General features: G+C 46.4%; 1 protein-coding gene across 1 annotated transcript in view; it reads right to left on the bottom strand.

Moving 5' to 3' along the window:
- LOC138666154 (inactive pancreatic lipase-related protein 1-like) overlaps positions 1–7,166 on the bottom strand; it is a 52,900-nt gene extending 45,734 nt beyond the window's left edge. Inside the window, exon 1 of the mRNA XM_069754388.1 lies at positions 7,043–7,166. The gene's annotated coding sequence lies outside the window, so the exon portion shown is untranslated. The remainder of the gene's footprint in view (positions 1–7,042) is intronic.
- Between the last annotated feature and the right edge of the window lie 9,013 nt (positions 7,167–16,179).

The raw sequence follows: 16,179 nt of genomic DNA, 5'->3' as shown, positions 1-16,179 counted from the left end.
TTATTTTTTTGTGCGCCGATCTGACTTTTTTATTGATACCATTTTGGTGTGGATACAATCTTTTGATCGCCCGTTATTGCATTTTAATGCAATGTTGCGGAGACCAAAAAACATAATTCTGGTGTCATAATATCCGCAACGGTGGGCTCTGAGTGTCACTACAGTGGGGGAAAGACCTGGATGTTGCTCGCGACCATGTCTCAGAGATGAATGTGACTCTCAAGGTGAGAAAGGTTGGGGACCGCTGTTCTAGAGTCTCTTGGAAGAGGGTGTAGTACACTAAAATACAACTTTTATTTGTATCCTATAAAATTATAACATAAAGCCAACCATTGACTTACAGACAACCAAAACAGAGTATAAAGTGCTAGTGCTCAATATAACCAGTGCTCAGAATATAAATTGGTTTGATCTCACTAATGTTCAGGGTTCAACTCTCATATATGGGAACTGACACAACTTGTCAGACCCAACACGGTACTACTTGCCACTGCAAGATTCCTACTCTTATATATATCCCTATACCTATTAATCTCCCCTGATGCGCCTCCCGCATAGGAGAAACCGCGTAGGGAGGCTATATACTTCTTATGGGGATAATTTAGCAGGTCTATTCTTGGATACTGCCCTCGTGATGGCAGGAGCTATGCAAGGGCACGATAGGGAATGATAGAGGAAAATAAACTCCCGCATTCTCCCACCACCATCGTTTTTCCTGCTCCTGTATCAGAAGCCTACGATGGAAATTGGTAAGCTCAAACGAATTTTTATTCTGGGCACTAGTTAAATTGAGCACTAGCACTTTATACTCTGTTTTGGTTGTCTGTAAGTCAATGGTTGGCTTTATATTATAATTTTATAGGATACAAATAAAAGTTATAATTTAGTGTACAATGCCCTCTCCTTGCTGAATTCTATTGTGCCTATTCTGATCTTCTAGAATCTCTTGACTGAATCTGGGGTCTTTACCACCTTTTCTAGAGTCTCCTGCCAAGTCTAGGGTCTATACACCGTTTTCTAATGTTACTTGCCCAAGACCAGCATCTTTATCCAATTTACTAGAGTACTCTGCCTGTCTAGACCCCTTTTTCTAGTGTCTTCCTCCTTATTCTGGGGTCTCTACACCATTATTGAGTGTCTCCCGCCTGAGTTTGGGGTCTATACCACATTTTCTAGAATTTCCTTCTCGAGTCCAAGGTCTATACCCCCTTATTTAGAGTCTTGTCCCTGAGTTTGGGGCATCTACCCCATTTTCCAGAGTCTTCTGTCTGAGTCGGGGGCCTGCACATCATTTTCTAGTATCTCCTCCCAAGTCCAGGGTCTGTACCACATTTTCTAACAATTCCTTCCTTATTTTGGGGTCTCTACACCATTTTATAGTGTTTCCTGACTAAGTTCGCTATTTATATCCCATTTTGTAGTGTCTCCTGCCCAAGATTGTGATCTCTTTCCACATTTTTTTAAGTGTTCCCTGGGTCTATACCCTATATTCTGGAGTCTTTTGTCCGAGTCCAGGGTCTATTCCCCATTTTCTAGTGTCTCCTCCTCGAGTCCGGGGTCTATACTCCATTTTCTAGTGTTTTCTGCCTGAGTCTGGGGTCAATACTCCATTATCTACAGTCTCCTGTCCAAGTCCAGGGTCTCGTCCCCATTTTCTAGAGTCTCCTGCCTGAGTCTGGAGTATCTACTCCATTTTCTAGTATTTAATGCTCGAGTTTGGGGTCCATAACACATTTTCTAGTGTCTTACCCCGAGTCCAGGGTGTATACCCCATTTGCTAATGTCTCCTTCCTGATTCTGTATCCCATTTTCTAGTATTTCCAGCCTGAGTCCGGGGTCACTATTCCATTTTCTAGAGTCTCCTGCCTGAGTCTGGGGTATCTACCACATCTTCTAGTGTCTCCTTACACCCAATTTTCTAGAGTCTTCTGCCTGACTGTGGGGTCTCTACCACATTTTCTAGTGTTTCCTGCCTGAGTCCAGTGTCTATTAACCATTTTCTAGAGCCCTCTGCCTGAATCTGGCATCTATACCCTATTTTCTAGTAATTCCTGCTAGAGTCCAGAGTCTATATTCCATTTTCTAGTGTCTCCTGCTTAAGTCCAGCGTCTATACTCCATTTACTAGAGTATCCTACCTGAGTCTGGCAGCTAGACCACATTATTTAGTGTTTCCTGCCCGAGTCCTGGGTCTATAAACTATTTTCTAGTGTCTCCTTCCTTATTCTGGGGACTCTGCCATTTTCGAGTGTCTCCTGCTTGAGTCTTGGGTTTATACCCCATTTTCAAGTGTCTCTACCCGAGTTTGTGATTTCTACCCCATTCTTAAATTGTTCCCTGCCCACGTCCAGGATCTATACCCATTTTTCTAGAATATCCTTCTTGAGTCCAAGGTCTATACCCCATTATTTAGAGTCTCCTATCTGAGTTTGGGAAATCTACCCTATTTTCTAGAGTCTTCTGCCTGAGTCTGGGGTCTACACCTCATATTCTAGTGCCTCCTGCTGAGTCTGGGGTCTGTACCACATTTTCTAGTGTCTCCTTCCTGAGTCCAGCATCTATATACCATTTACTAAAGTCTCCTGCCCCAGTCCAGGGTCTATACCCCATTTTCTAGTGTCTCCTTCCTTATTCTTGAGTCTCTACACCATTTTCTAGTGTTTCCTGACTAAGTTCAATGTCGATACCCCATTTTCTAGTGTCTCTTGCCTGAGTCTAGGATCTATACCCAATTTTCAAGTGTATCCTGCCTGAGCTTGTGATCTCTACCCATTTTCTAGAGTTTCCTGCCTTAGCCTAGGGTTTATACCCCATTTTCTAGAGTTTTCTGCCTTAGCCCAGGGTTTATACCCCATTTTCTAGAGTTTTCTGCCTTAGCCCAGGGTTTATACCCCATTTTCTAGAGTTTCCTGCCTTAGCCTAGGGTTTATACCCCATTTTCTAAGGTATCCTCCGCCAGTTCGGGGTCTGTATCTCATTTTCTAGTGTTTACTGCTTGAATCTGATGTCTATACTCCATTTTCTAGAGTCTCCTGCCCTAGTCTGGTGTCTGTGCCCCATTGTCTAGTATTTCCTGCCTAAGTTCAGGGTCTATACCCAATTTTCTAGAACATCCTTCAGGGTGTAAACCCCATTATTTAGAATCTCCTGCCTGAGTTTGGGGAACGTACCACATTTTCTAGAGATTTCTGCCTTAGTCTGGGGTCTACACACCATTTTCTAGTGTCTCCTCCTGAGTCCCTCGACTATATATCATTTACTAGAGTCTCCTGCCTGTGTCTAGGGTCTATATCCCCTTTTTTAGTGTCTTGTTCCTTATTGTGGGGTGTCTACACCATTTTCTAGTGTTTCCTGACTTAGTTTGTTGTCTATACGCCATTCTCAAATGTCTCCTGCCCCAGTTGGTGATTTCTAACCCATTTTCTAGAGCCTCCTGCCTTAGTCCAGGGTTTATATCCCATTTTCTAGTGTCTCATCCCCTTGTTTGGGGTCTATACCCCATTTTCTAGTGTTAACTGCCTGAGTATGGGGTCTATACTCCATTTTCTAGCGTCTTCTGTCTGAGTTCAGGGTCTATACCCCATTTTCTAGTCCTGAGGCTATACCTCATTTTCTAATGTCACCTTCTCAAGTCCAGGGTCTATACTCTAATTTCTAGAATCTCCTTCTCGTGTCCAGGATCTATACTACATTTTTTAGAGTATCCTCCCTGAGTTTGGTGTCTATATCCCATTTTCTATTGTCTACTCCTCTTGTCCGCAGTCCGTACCACATTTTCTAGTGTCTTCTCCCCGAGTCCAGCCTCTATACCCCATTTTCTTAAGTCTCCTGCCTAAGTCTGGGGTCTTTATCTCATGTTCTATTGTTTCCTGCCTGAATCCAGAGTCTGTACCCTAGTCAACTTCTGAAGTATCCAGGGTCTATGTTCCATTTTCTAGAGCAGGGGTCCCCAACTCCAGTCCTCAAGACCCACCAACAGGTCATGTTTTCAGGATTTCCTTTGCATTGCACAGGTGATGCAATTATTACCTGGGCAAGACTAAGGAAATCCTGAAAACATGACATGTTGGTGGGCCTTGAGGACTGGAGTTGGGGACCTCTGTTCTAGAGTATCGTGCCTGAGATGGGGTCTATACCCCAGTTTCGTGAGTCTGCTATCAGAGTCTGGTGTCTCTACCCTATTTTGTAGTGTTTCCTGGTTGAGTTTGGGGTCTCTCTAACCATTTTGCTGTGTCTCCTCCCTGAGTCGAGGGTATCTACCCCATTTGTTAGTGGTTCCTGCCTGAATCCGGGATTTATAACCCATTGTCTAGTATTTCCTGCCTGCCTCTGGGGTCTAATCTCTATTTTCTAGGGTCTCCTACCCGAGTCCACAGTTTCTTCCCCATTTTCTAGTGTCTCCTCCTTGAGTCTGGGGTCTACACCCTATTTTCTAGAGTCTCCTGCCTGAGTCTGGGGTCTACACCCTATTTTCTAGAGTCTCCTGCCTGAATATGGGGTCTCTACCCTGTTTTCTGGCATGTCCTGCCTGAGTCCGTGGTCTACACCTCATTTTCTAGTATTTCCTTCCAAGTGTGGGGTCTCTGCGCCATTTTCTGTTATGAAGTTCTTTAGCTTTCCTTATAGATGGTAAGCTCTTGTGATCAGGACCCTCGCTCCTCCTTTACCTGGACAGCTTCGTGTTACTCTGTGATGTCTTTACCAGTCCTCACTTATTGCGGAATATGTTGGCGCTATAGAAATAACATTATTATTATCATTAGTTTTCCAATGTAATGGATATATCTACGTTTATACGACGCTGCATTTAATTTCTGACAGATTTGGACAATATTTTTTCGTCCTCCATGTGTAAGGGTGAGCCAGGGCGGTTGTCATGGCTGAGACTGTACCTGTACCACACCCTGGCCTCCCCTCACAATACCATGTCTTTCCTTCTGTGTACCTGTGTCCTGCCTCTGCGCCATCAAGGTCCACCCTGGGCTGCTGAAAAGCTCCTTATGGACGGTACCGCACAAAGGGAGACACAGTCCAGCTCAGCTTTAACTTTAACAGCTTTACGTGGTTCTGTACGCAGCACATCCATATTCTTTACAGCGTGAACATCAGGTTCCACAGTACACAATTCTGTCTCTTTCCCTGCGTTCTTGTTCCTGTCACTATGCTTGCTTCCAGGATGAACAGTTCCATTCAATTCCTCAGCAGCTTCCGTTCAGCCGTTTCGCACCAGTTCTCAGGGCAACTGCCCACGCCATAAGCTGCCAAATGATGAGTGACCTGCCCGTACTGCTTAGTCTTCCTGTAGCAACTGCAGTCCCACATATACTGCACTGCTAGCAATGCTGCACTGTTTCCACTGCTGATAGTTCCACACAGGAAATAGATGGCCGGGCCCTTTCCTTGTGGCAAACGTTACGTGACACGGTGTTGCCCAGGGCTATAGAGCCCTTCTGCACCCAACACGTGGCCAGGCCCTCTCTGACTCTACCAGGAAGTCTTCCCTGCCTTATCCACCGTGCCCCTCCTATATTTAACTATTTAAAGGGCCACTGTCACCCTTTCCAGCCGTTATAAACTAAAAGAGCCACCTTGTGCAGCAGTGATGCCGCATTCTAACAAGGTGGCTCTTTTAGTTTTGTGTTCATGTATTGCTAAAATAAAGCGCTTTGAAACTTTCCAAAAATACCTGTCTTTGTACCTGGAGGCGGGTCTGAAGCCTCCTCTGTGAAGTGCCCAACTGCCGTCACTCATCTCTTCTGGGGCGATGGTCACCGCCCCCTGCACGCTGTTCTTCTTAAATCCAGCGCCTGCGCTGTGCGTGCCTGCCTGGGGCAGGCGCAGTGTTCATTGGCCGTCATAGCTCAGATGCCAGGTTCCTGCCTGCGCCTGTGCGGGCAGTGCGGCCACCCTGTTACTGAATCCCCGCCCCGCACTGTGTTATGCATTATGCACAGTGCGGGGCTGGGATTCCTGGGCAGATTCCTGCACAGACCGACGCTGGAAGGCGGGGAACCTGGGGGAGCGTCTGACACACGCAGTGCGCATGCCCAGGAATCCCAGCCCCGCACTGTGCATAATGCATAACACAGTGCGGGGCGTGGATTCAGTAACAGGGTGGCCGCACTGCCCGCACAGGCGCAGGCAGGAACCCAGCATCTGAGCTATGACGGCCAATTCTCAATGCGCCTGCCCCAGGCAGGCACGCACAGTGCAGGCGCCAGATTTAAGAAGAACAGCGCGCAGGGGGCGGCGACCATCGCCCCAGAAGAGATGAGTGTTGGCGCTTCACAGAGGAGGCTTCAGACCCGGCTCCGTGGACAAAGACAGGTATTTTTTAAAAGTTTCAAAGCGCTTTATTTTAGTAATACCTGAACACAAAACTAAAAGAGTCACCTTGTCAGAATGCGGCATTACTGCTGCACAAGGCGGCTCTTTTAGTTCATAACGGCTGGAGGGGGTGACAGTGGCCCTTTAATAGACTGTGTTCTATCCTATGGACACTAAAATGCCTCCATCTAGTGACTAAACTTAGCACTACGCTTTCCCTATAACCAACATAGAAGTATATATACAGTAGCAAAATAATACATAAAATACATCAGTATACAGCACTAGACAAAGAGAATGATACAATCCTAACAAACCATATTTACATTGTATCAGGATGTGCTTTAAATGGGGTTAGATGCCGATACTGTTCATTGTAATCCCTTACACATGCGCATCCCACCTTCTTGCTATAATGTTACATTATTGTCAGGATTCATGTTCCTTGAGTTTTGGGGGGTTATTGTGGACCTCCTCTATTTGTAGGGATGTTACATGTCGTGTTATTTGGACCCATTCACACATCCGTGTCTCCTGTATGTGTTCTAGTAGTTTTTTAGTGGACCGTACACAGTATTTTATACTTTTTCTTGGTCTGGGCACAGCCATCTATACGGCATCTATGTGCTGTCACCATGCCGGAGTGTGAACGAGCCCTAAAGCTTATATTCAGTATTTCTTCCATGTTCTTGGTGTGAAGCGCTGGAGACACTCACCGGTAGATGCTGTGAACGCTCCTCCTGATGGATCCGTTGGATCAGGACCTGATTTCGCAGATGAGAGGAGAGATCTGAAGTTGTCAGGATGGAAATGTACAGAAAAGAAGCCGCAGAAGTATTAATAGAGGAGCATGCGAATGTGATGAGTCTAATGTACACATCATTAACGCCAGGACGTCCCGCGCTCATTGGCTGGAAGCAGTACAAAGAACATAAGCTGTAATTATCTATAACAGACTGGCCTCCTTCCAGCAGCACCTGTGCAGCCGTCGCCTGCCTCAGCTGATGCACCGCCTCTTCTACCACGCCGTGGAATAACTTGCCTCCAGCATCCTGCCATCATATCAAGGCCAAATACAGTCCCCCAAACATCCACTCTGAAGGAACAATGGAGCCTGAGGGCTTCATTACGGAGACCTGCCGGTAGCCAGAAGTCACGCACATGTGGACGTCTAACCACCAAGACAATGTGACCATGCATGCAAGTATGGAGAAGAAAAATGAGGACGGACTACGAGCACAACGAAGAATCCGTCAATTGTGAGATCAATCATCGTATACCCCACTGTGGAAAGAACCGTCTCATTCTTCAATGTGGAGGCAACCAGCCCACCAACAATGGAAACAACCAGCCAACTGGCCAGTCCCATTATCCTGGCCAGCTTCTAGCTATGGTGCTCTTATATTGTGTGCTCTCTGGTTCTGACCCTGCTGGCACCTCTGTTACCTCTGCTTCACTGGGCATCGGCTACTCTGTGGGCAAAGAGCAGATCCCTGAGCACGGGCGACCGTGTCAGCACCAGAGTCTCTCTGCGACCGGGCTAGTTTAGTGGCTTGCGTCCACTTGTGGTAGCTTTTAGTGCTGATGGAATCACTGCACACCTTACTGCATCATGTCTGACCTCAGAGGATTGTTCTCATGTGTGACTTCATAGCTGTGAATACATGACACTCCAACAAGGGATTTCATCTTCTCCATCTTTATCAACCACTTTCTATCCGACCCCTTTAAAAGAAACACACGACCGCTTGAGACAGGGGTTAAATGGCCACCGCAGTCTTTTATTAAAACAATACACCCACAATCTGAGGCAGCCACAACAATGGCGCCAAGAACATTATAAACAGTAACATTACATATATAATAACAAGAGATGAGCACCAAGAACGTATATTCAAATCCATCTCGTAAGACCAATGACATAAGTTAATCCCAATTTCATTGCAATGTACCCCATCCGATCTCAAGTCCTCCTGTGATGGCACCTCCAAGTCCTTGTGTCTCACCACTATACTGCCATTCCTTGCCACAAAAGAGGCCACTGTTTTGTTCACCTTGATCCTGGTCTTATTGATCCATTCCATTGACATTGCTTACCTCCAGTTCAACCGTGCCACTATGTCAGACCAAAAAATAACAATCTCCGGATAGGATGACAAGAACCTGTCAAGGTCAAACTTAATGTCTCTAATTAATTCCCGAGATGATCTTACTCCAAGGTCATTTCTTCCCATGTGTAAAACCAATACATTTGAGTTATACCACAATGCCAAGCTACTTGATCAATGCTGTAGACCTAGCCATCCTGAACTGTCGACCACCCGGATGAACATTGGCCCGCAATGCCCCAAAGAACACGTACGAATGACCCAGGATCCAAATTAAACGTGTAACTATTTCATCCTTCTTCTCCGCTAGGTTTCTGAAACTTAACATGGACAAAACAGAATTCATCATCTTTCCCCCATCTCACGCGACCCCCCCAACGAACCTATCCATTACAGTAAATGGCTGCCCACTCTCCCCAGTCCCACAAGCTCGCTGCCTCGGGATAATCCTTGACACTGATCTCTCCTTCAAACCGAATATCCAAGCCCTTTCCACTTCCTGCAAACTTCAACTAAAAAATATTTCACGGATCCGTACATTCCTCAACCAAGAATCTGCAAAAACCCTAGTCCATGCCCTCATCATCTCCCGCCTCGACTACTGCAACCTCCTGCTCTGTGGCCTCCCCTCTAACACTCTCGCACCCTCCAATCTATTCTAAACTCTGCTGCCCGACTAATCCACCTGTCCCCCCGCTATTCCCCGGCCTCTCCCCTCTGTCAATCCCTTCACTGGCTCCCCATTGCCCAGAGACTTCACTACAAAACCCTAACCATGGCATACAAAGCCATCCACAACCTGTCTCCTCCATACATCTGTGACCTCGTCTCCCGGTACTTACCTACACGCAACCTCCGATCCTCACAAGATCTCCTTCTCTACTCCCCTCTTATCTCCTCTTCCCACAATCGTATACAAGATTTCTCTCGCACATCCCCCATACTCTGGAACCCTCTACCGCAACACATCAGACTCTCGCCTACCATCGAAACCTTCAAAAAGAACCTGAAGACCCACCTCTTCCGACAAATCCTACAACCTGCAGTAACCACCGATCAACCAAACCGCTGTACGACCAGCTCTATCCTCACCTACTGTATCCTCACCCATCCCTTGTAGATTGTGAGCCCTCGCGGGCAGGGTCCTCTCTCCTCCTGTATCCTCCCCCATCCCTTGTAGATTGTGGGTCCTCGCGAGCAGGGTCCTCTCCCCTCCTGTATCCTCACCCATCCCTTGTAGATTGTGAGCCCTCGCGGGCAGGGTCCTCTCTCCTCCTGTATCCTCACCCATCCCTTGTAGATTGTGAGCCCTCGCGGGCAGGGTCCTCTCTCCTACTATATCCTCACTCATCCCTTGTAGATTGTGAGCCCTCGCGGGCAGGGTCCTCTCTCCTCCTGTATCCTCACTCATCCCTTGTAGATTGTGAGCCCTCGCGGGCAGGGTCCTCATTCCTCCTGTACCAGTTGTGACCTGTATTGTTTAAGATTATTGTACTTGTTTTTATTATGTATACCCCTCCTCACATGTAAAGTGCCATGGAATAAATGGTGCTATAATAATAAATATCAATGATAATAACTACAGCAAAACAGAAGAAACGATCACCATCACGATGCACATATTACTATGACCAGAACACATAAGCAACTCCAGACCCACTCGACCTTATACAACCACAAGATGAGGGCGAACATAAGAATGAAACTGTCCGGATTCCCAACGCCCAAAGTGCTGAACAATCTCTTCACCCAAACCCCAACAAGAAGTCTCCATCACTGCCCCAGTGCGAAACGAATGTGACCCGTATTCCTCGGGTCTTTCACCCAAATCCAACAAACATCGCCTAAAAACTGCAAAGAACTGATACTTTGACAATGAAGAACCATCTTCATGCATTAAAACTGAACCTGGAATACCACCCCGGATCTCCACAAAACGATTGATCACACCAATAGGGCAGGCCTCATGACCTGACATTGCATATAACACTAACAGCCTACCTCAACCATACTGATCCGTCGTAATACCTATTTCACCCTGTCATTTAACAATCAAACATCACACAAATGTAAACCCCCTTCAAGCAACCGTGAAGGACTAACCCACTCACTGATATGAATTGCCCCCAAAAAGGCCAAGGCCTCCTTCTATCCCGGCTTGCCGACCCTTTCCGAAAACCATTCATGGCCTGACTTATCAAAAAGTCCTTCATCCAACCCTTCACGACAATGCCGCTATCCTCTTCGACACTGCTGACACCGATCCTCGGCAATAAAATCCTGTCCTAAAAAGAATAACACTAAAATTAACCTATCCTTGTCTGAAGAATTCACATCTGTATCCCATTCCACCCAAACTGCTTTATAACGATTCTATGTAGCCACGGTTACTGAGTTCTGGGTGAACTAACACTTCACCGTCACCAGGTTCCACGGCAGATTGGGACATTCTGTCCCCTCTTTGTCTGCCTATGGTACCAACTGACGAAACCTGTCGAACTGAAGCCAAGACTGTGCATCATCCCCTTCATTGGACACACCTGGCACATGCCTAACTATTAAGCACATACCGTATCCTGCTCCAAACACCAAATGATGCAAGTAAGCCATTACTGGAATAGACTCAGCAGACAGTGAGTTCATAGTATCAACCACCGACAGATTATCACAATAGAGGCACACCTTCCTCCCAACAAACTCGGACCCCCATAGCTCCACCGCCACTACAATAAGGAATATTTCCAATAACGACAAGCTCTTCACTAAACCTGCTTCCTGCCATGACAGAGGCCAATGGCCAACGCACCAGTAATCCTGAAAAAATGTACCAAAACCAACAGACCCAGCAGCATCCATGTAAAGCCCCAGGCAATCATTGGACACCACCTTGTCTATCCACAACGTGCGACCATTGTAATCCCTTAAAAACACATCCCACACCTCCAAGTCCACTCTCATCTCCTGGGTAATGATAATAAAATGATGTGGTGAAGACTTTCCTGACATGGCCACCTGGAAATCTCCCAGCCCAAGTTAAGCTTATCAAGTAATGATTGTACTACTTTCAACCTCACTTTTTTTTTTTTTTGCTTGAATCAAAGCCGCTACCGTCAGCTGCAAATCTACCAATTTATCCTCAGGAAGCCTACACTTCATGGCTTCACTATCTATCTCAATGCCCAAAAACCGTGTCCCCATTTCTTGGCCCTCGGTCTTGTCTGCAGCTAAAGGAATACCGAACATGGCCGTCACCTTTTCTAGCGTTACCAATAAAGCTGAACACACTATCGAACCTGGAGGACCAACACAATGAAATCGTACAAGTAATGAATTATCGAGGACATATCCAGAACAACCCACTAAACAAAAGAACTTAAAGCTTTGAAGCACGACCACGAAATAGAGCAACCCATGGGTAACCACCGATCCACAAAAATGTTTCCACCCCAACAGATGAAGATTGTCAGGATGCACTGGGAGCAGGCGAAAAGGCGCTTCAATGTCAGATTTTGCCATCCAAGCCTCACCAAACAAGTGCTCTATCAAACGAAACATAAGACACTGACGATAACTCTACCGAGATGCCGCTATTCACCGAATCCCCAGATGGATAAGGTGGAACTTATTAGGTTACCACTTGGAAACAACTCCCAAGGGGGAAATCCTCAATTCCAGCCATGAACCAGGCCCACCATGCACCTCAATACTATTTTGTTGTTCAACTTCTCCATCACTACCTCAGGATGCTCCCTTGCAGACTTCAGATTACCTGACCGACACTTAGGAATTCCAAGATCAAACGGAGTCCTAAAATCTTCCGAAAAAACAAACTCAATTAACCTGGCAGCTTCAGAATGCGGGTATCTCAAAGCATCACCTCAATCCTCACCGGTGTCCTCCCTTTAACCAGAACCTTCACCTGACTTTCCCTTTGCTCACTTAAAACATCTGCTGAGCTCATGACTACCCCCCACAACCAGAACTTTCATGCTTAAATTTACATGTCACCCCAAACTTGCACTGCCCCTCATTAAACTGCCAACAGAATCCTTTCTTTTGGGATGCTGGAGACCCGCTGGCCGGGCTAGAACCTCCAGCACCTCCACGAAAGGGCTGAGATGCAAGAGCTTTCATCAAACGCATCTATAAGGAAATATCCTTATGATGCCACCGCATGCCTTCTTTTGGCTAAATTGCTCATCATATCTGAGCCATGCCAAACCGCCATTAACCCTGTACACCTCACCTATCGCGTCCAGCTCTGGCTCTTTCTCCCCAGTAACACTTGATAAAATTGTGAATGCCTGAAAAAAATTGGCAAATGTCCTCAGAATTAACCATTATCTATGCTTCACTTCCTCATCCTTCTCCTTTTTTGAATCACTAGACTTCACCTTGTCAAGATTAAGTTTTTCCAATGGGAGCAAAGAATACACTTCCACATACTCCCCTTTCCAAATCTTCTCTCAAACCTCTTTTTTTCAAGTGTGCCCCCAACAGACCCTCAAAACATACGTACACCTCACTCCTAGACCTTTCGTCTAGAGGCTCTACCTCATCCCCTTTCTCCTTTTCACTAGTACTCTATCCTGTGTTACAGCCCCAGACTGCCCTGTTCCCATCCCAGTGTCCACAGAAGCTAACCATGCCCCTGCAGGAGACCTCAGATCACTCACCACAGCCTGCTGAGTTGCTAAAACCAGCAAAACTCCCAACAACTGCCCCATATATCGGCCCCCCCATGTGTAACCCTTGACTTTCACCAGCAATAACCCCAGAATTACTAACCCCACCATACAGTTTGTAGTGCAATTTTTCCTGAGTACGCTGATGGATCGCTCCCCCAAGGGCAGTAGGGTACTCGGTACCGGGTCCTTCGGTTCTCAAGGGGGATGTCACAGTGGCTGACCCGGTCCGTGGTCCTAGGGACGTCCGTTGTAAAAGGGGGAAAGGTCTTTAAAGGGATAATGTTCGTGACGCCACCTGTGGTATTCGGTCAGGGTGACCGACGCTGCTTAGGGGTCCACTGGGGTGATGTTATGGCAGCTAGATGGTATACCTTCCCACAGTTGAATTGTGTCCCCAGGGCTTCCCAGTAAGGTGGATGGTGGATGGTGAGAGGCGCAGTGAATAACGAGGACACAAGGTTGCAGTCTCTTTACCTTTTTACTGTAGACTTCAGCATCCACAGTCCAGAGCACAGATCACAGGGCAGGCTGACTCCGGCCGGTTTGGAGGCAAGTCCAGAGTCCCCTTATCCAGGTAGAAATCAGTAGCCTTCCTCTAGCGCCTGGATGTTGTAGTACCTTACTGCTGAGCCTCTCATAAGGTCCTCACAACTATTGTAGATGTTCTAGATGTTATGTCTCTCTCTGTCCCCCAGATAGATAGGACAAACCCGTATGACTGGTGGCTTGAGGCTTTTTACAGGGACTCTAGCACTCCCCAGCCTCCGAGAGTTGCCACCGTGCCTCCTGGGTAACTTGCAATTAGCTGTCCTGCCGGTCTTTGGAGCAAGGCATAAAGGACTGTTGCTCCCTCGGTGTTCCGGCTACCGGACCCTGCGCCTCAGAAGGAGGCAGCCTGTGCAGGGCAGAACTCCTTCTGGTTTCCACTACTTTTGCTATGACTTCTTTCTCACTCTCTACAATATAGTTCTCTGTTCATGTCCTTTCTTAGGAACTGCCGCACGTTTGGTCAGGCGCAGCTCTGTGTCCTTCTGTCTGGGCCTCTGACAGGATCCCACCCCTGTCAGGGACCAACTACCTGAGCCAAAGCTCAGCCAGCAACTGCCTGCACAAAGCCCACATAGCTTCTGCCTAACTTCCTATCCAGACCACCAGTTTAACCTAATTGTGAAGAGTGCCCTAATAAATAGGAGCATAGCTCACCCTGGTGGACTGGAGTATGAAATGTGTTTTATGCTTGTGGTACCTGGTAAAGAGATCTCCTTTATTGCCTCCAAACGTAACATCACCCCCCCCCCCTAGAGAAGAACGATATTACTGCAACGACCAGGACCCTGCACTCCCCCCCTCTTAAATCCAGTACTCCGAGACTGGGAAAAGAAAACAACAATACATTAGCAAAAAGACATGCAATTTTTAAAATGCTATAAAGCAAGTAAATTTAACAGTTGCTTCCCTTTATGGGAGGTGAGGACGCTTGAACGTTGCAAACAAAACATATTTACATTTTGGGATGGAACAATTTAGCAAAGACAATATTCTATCTATGAAACACTATTACCCATACAGGTATACTATCTATTAAGTGCAAAGGCAAACATTCTATCTTTATTCAAGTGCAAAACAATTATTCTTTTCTAAGTGCAAAATTTATCAACCAACCCTTGTGGTATCTCTCTTCATGTTATTCAAAAGTGCATTATTAAACATTTTCTATCATCTAACTTCAACTCTATAATGTTGGCTGCATACTATCGGCTATGTAAACTTAATTCAATCTATCATATTAACTCTTTCAAATACAACAATTTCCTTTAAGGGTGACTCAAGTCTTTTCTGAGGTAGTGCAAAGTATCAATCACATCATTAATCAAGTCAAGTTAGCAACTCAGGTGACGTGATTAGAGTTGAGCGAATTTTACTTTTTTCGGATCGAGTCGGGTTTCGCGAAAAGTCAGGGGCCGACTGAAACACAAAACCCAATGCAAGTCAATGGGGAATCAAAGTCGGCAGTGAGTGGAGGACAGGAAAACACCTACAGTGCCCATTTTAGTGCCAAAAACATCAATTCTTATTACTTAAGCTTGTCAATCTTAATATTTGTGGTTGTCCTGATGAAGGGGTCACCTGAACCCCGAAACGCGTAGAATAAACCACGTTGAAACCTCTACAATTTTTGAAATTCTTCTTGCGGCAGCGCGGGGATGATCCTTTTTTCTCCTATCTAAGTGTGTGCTTTTTTCAAGATAGGGACAACATTTGCCCTTTTCCAATCTTAAGGGACTTCTCCTGTTCTCCAGGATTTCTCAAAGTTTCTGGCTCATGATTCTTCAGTTTCCTCTGCTAACTCTTTTAGTCCCCTAGGATGTAATTCATCTGGAGCAGGAGATGTAAATTCATGTAAATTAGCTCAGTCTTCCCTCCCCATCTCTCTGTTTATGGATAGTGTGGATTATTTTATTCCTTTGATGGCACTGTGGAGATCAGTTGATGTTACAATTGTTTTCTTAGAGAACAGATGCAAAATAGGAATGTAAAAGTTCGGCTTCTCCACATCATTTCTGACCACTTCACGCTTTTCATCCTGTAGAAACCCTATAGCATCTGTGAGGCAGTGACCCCTGTTACGGATAGGGGGCGCTGTGTGTTCTCCCCAGGTTGTGCACGCGGGCGGATGAAGTCCATAGGTGTGCATGGGAGTCACGGATTTCCAGTCCAGGTTTTCCATATGGCTGAAGGCCACAGGTTTGTGTGATAAAAGCCCTGCAGTAAGGGGTATAGGGGTGTCAGGGGTCAGGTGTGGTGCAAGTCAGTGTGAATCTGGTGTGCAGAGCAGAGGCCTGCAGAGCACTGGCTGATGCATGGAGGCACAGGACAGCAGAGCCAGCACCCAGGGCAGCTGAACAGCCTGGCACCCGCAGCTTATGCAGCAAATCGTCCATGGTAACTGGTCTCGGATGTGGACAGTCCTGTGCCCAGAGGTGGATGTCCTGTACCTGAAGAAGGACTGGCATGTGTAATGATTGCAAACAGGTGGATATGGTGCCCGGCTGCTAT

The sequence above is a fragment of the Ranitomeya imitator genome, chromosome 2 (genome assembly GCF_032444005.1).
Source record: "Ranitomeya imitator isolate aRanImi1 chromosome 2, aRanImi1.pri, whole genome shotgun sequence".
Lineage (NCBI taxonomy): Eukaryota > Metazoa > Chordata > Amphibia > Anura > Dendrobatidae > Ranitomeya > Ranitomeya imitator.
The sequence above is the reverse complement of the archived record's forward strand: the minus strand, read 5'-3'. Positions and strand labels throughout refer to the sequence as shown.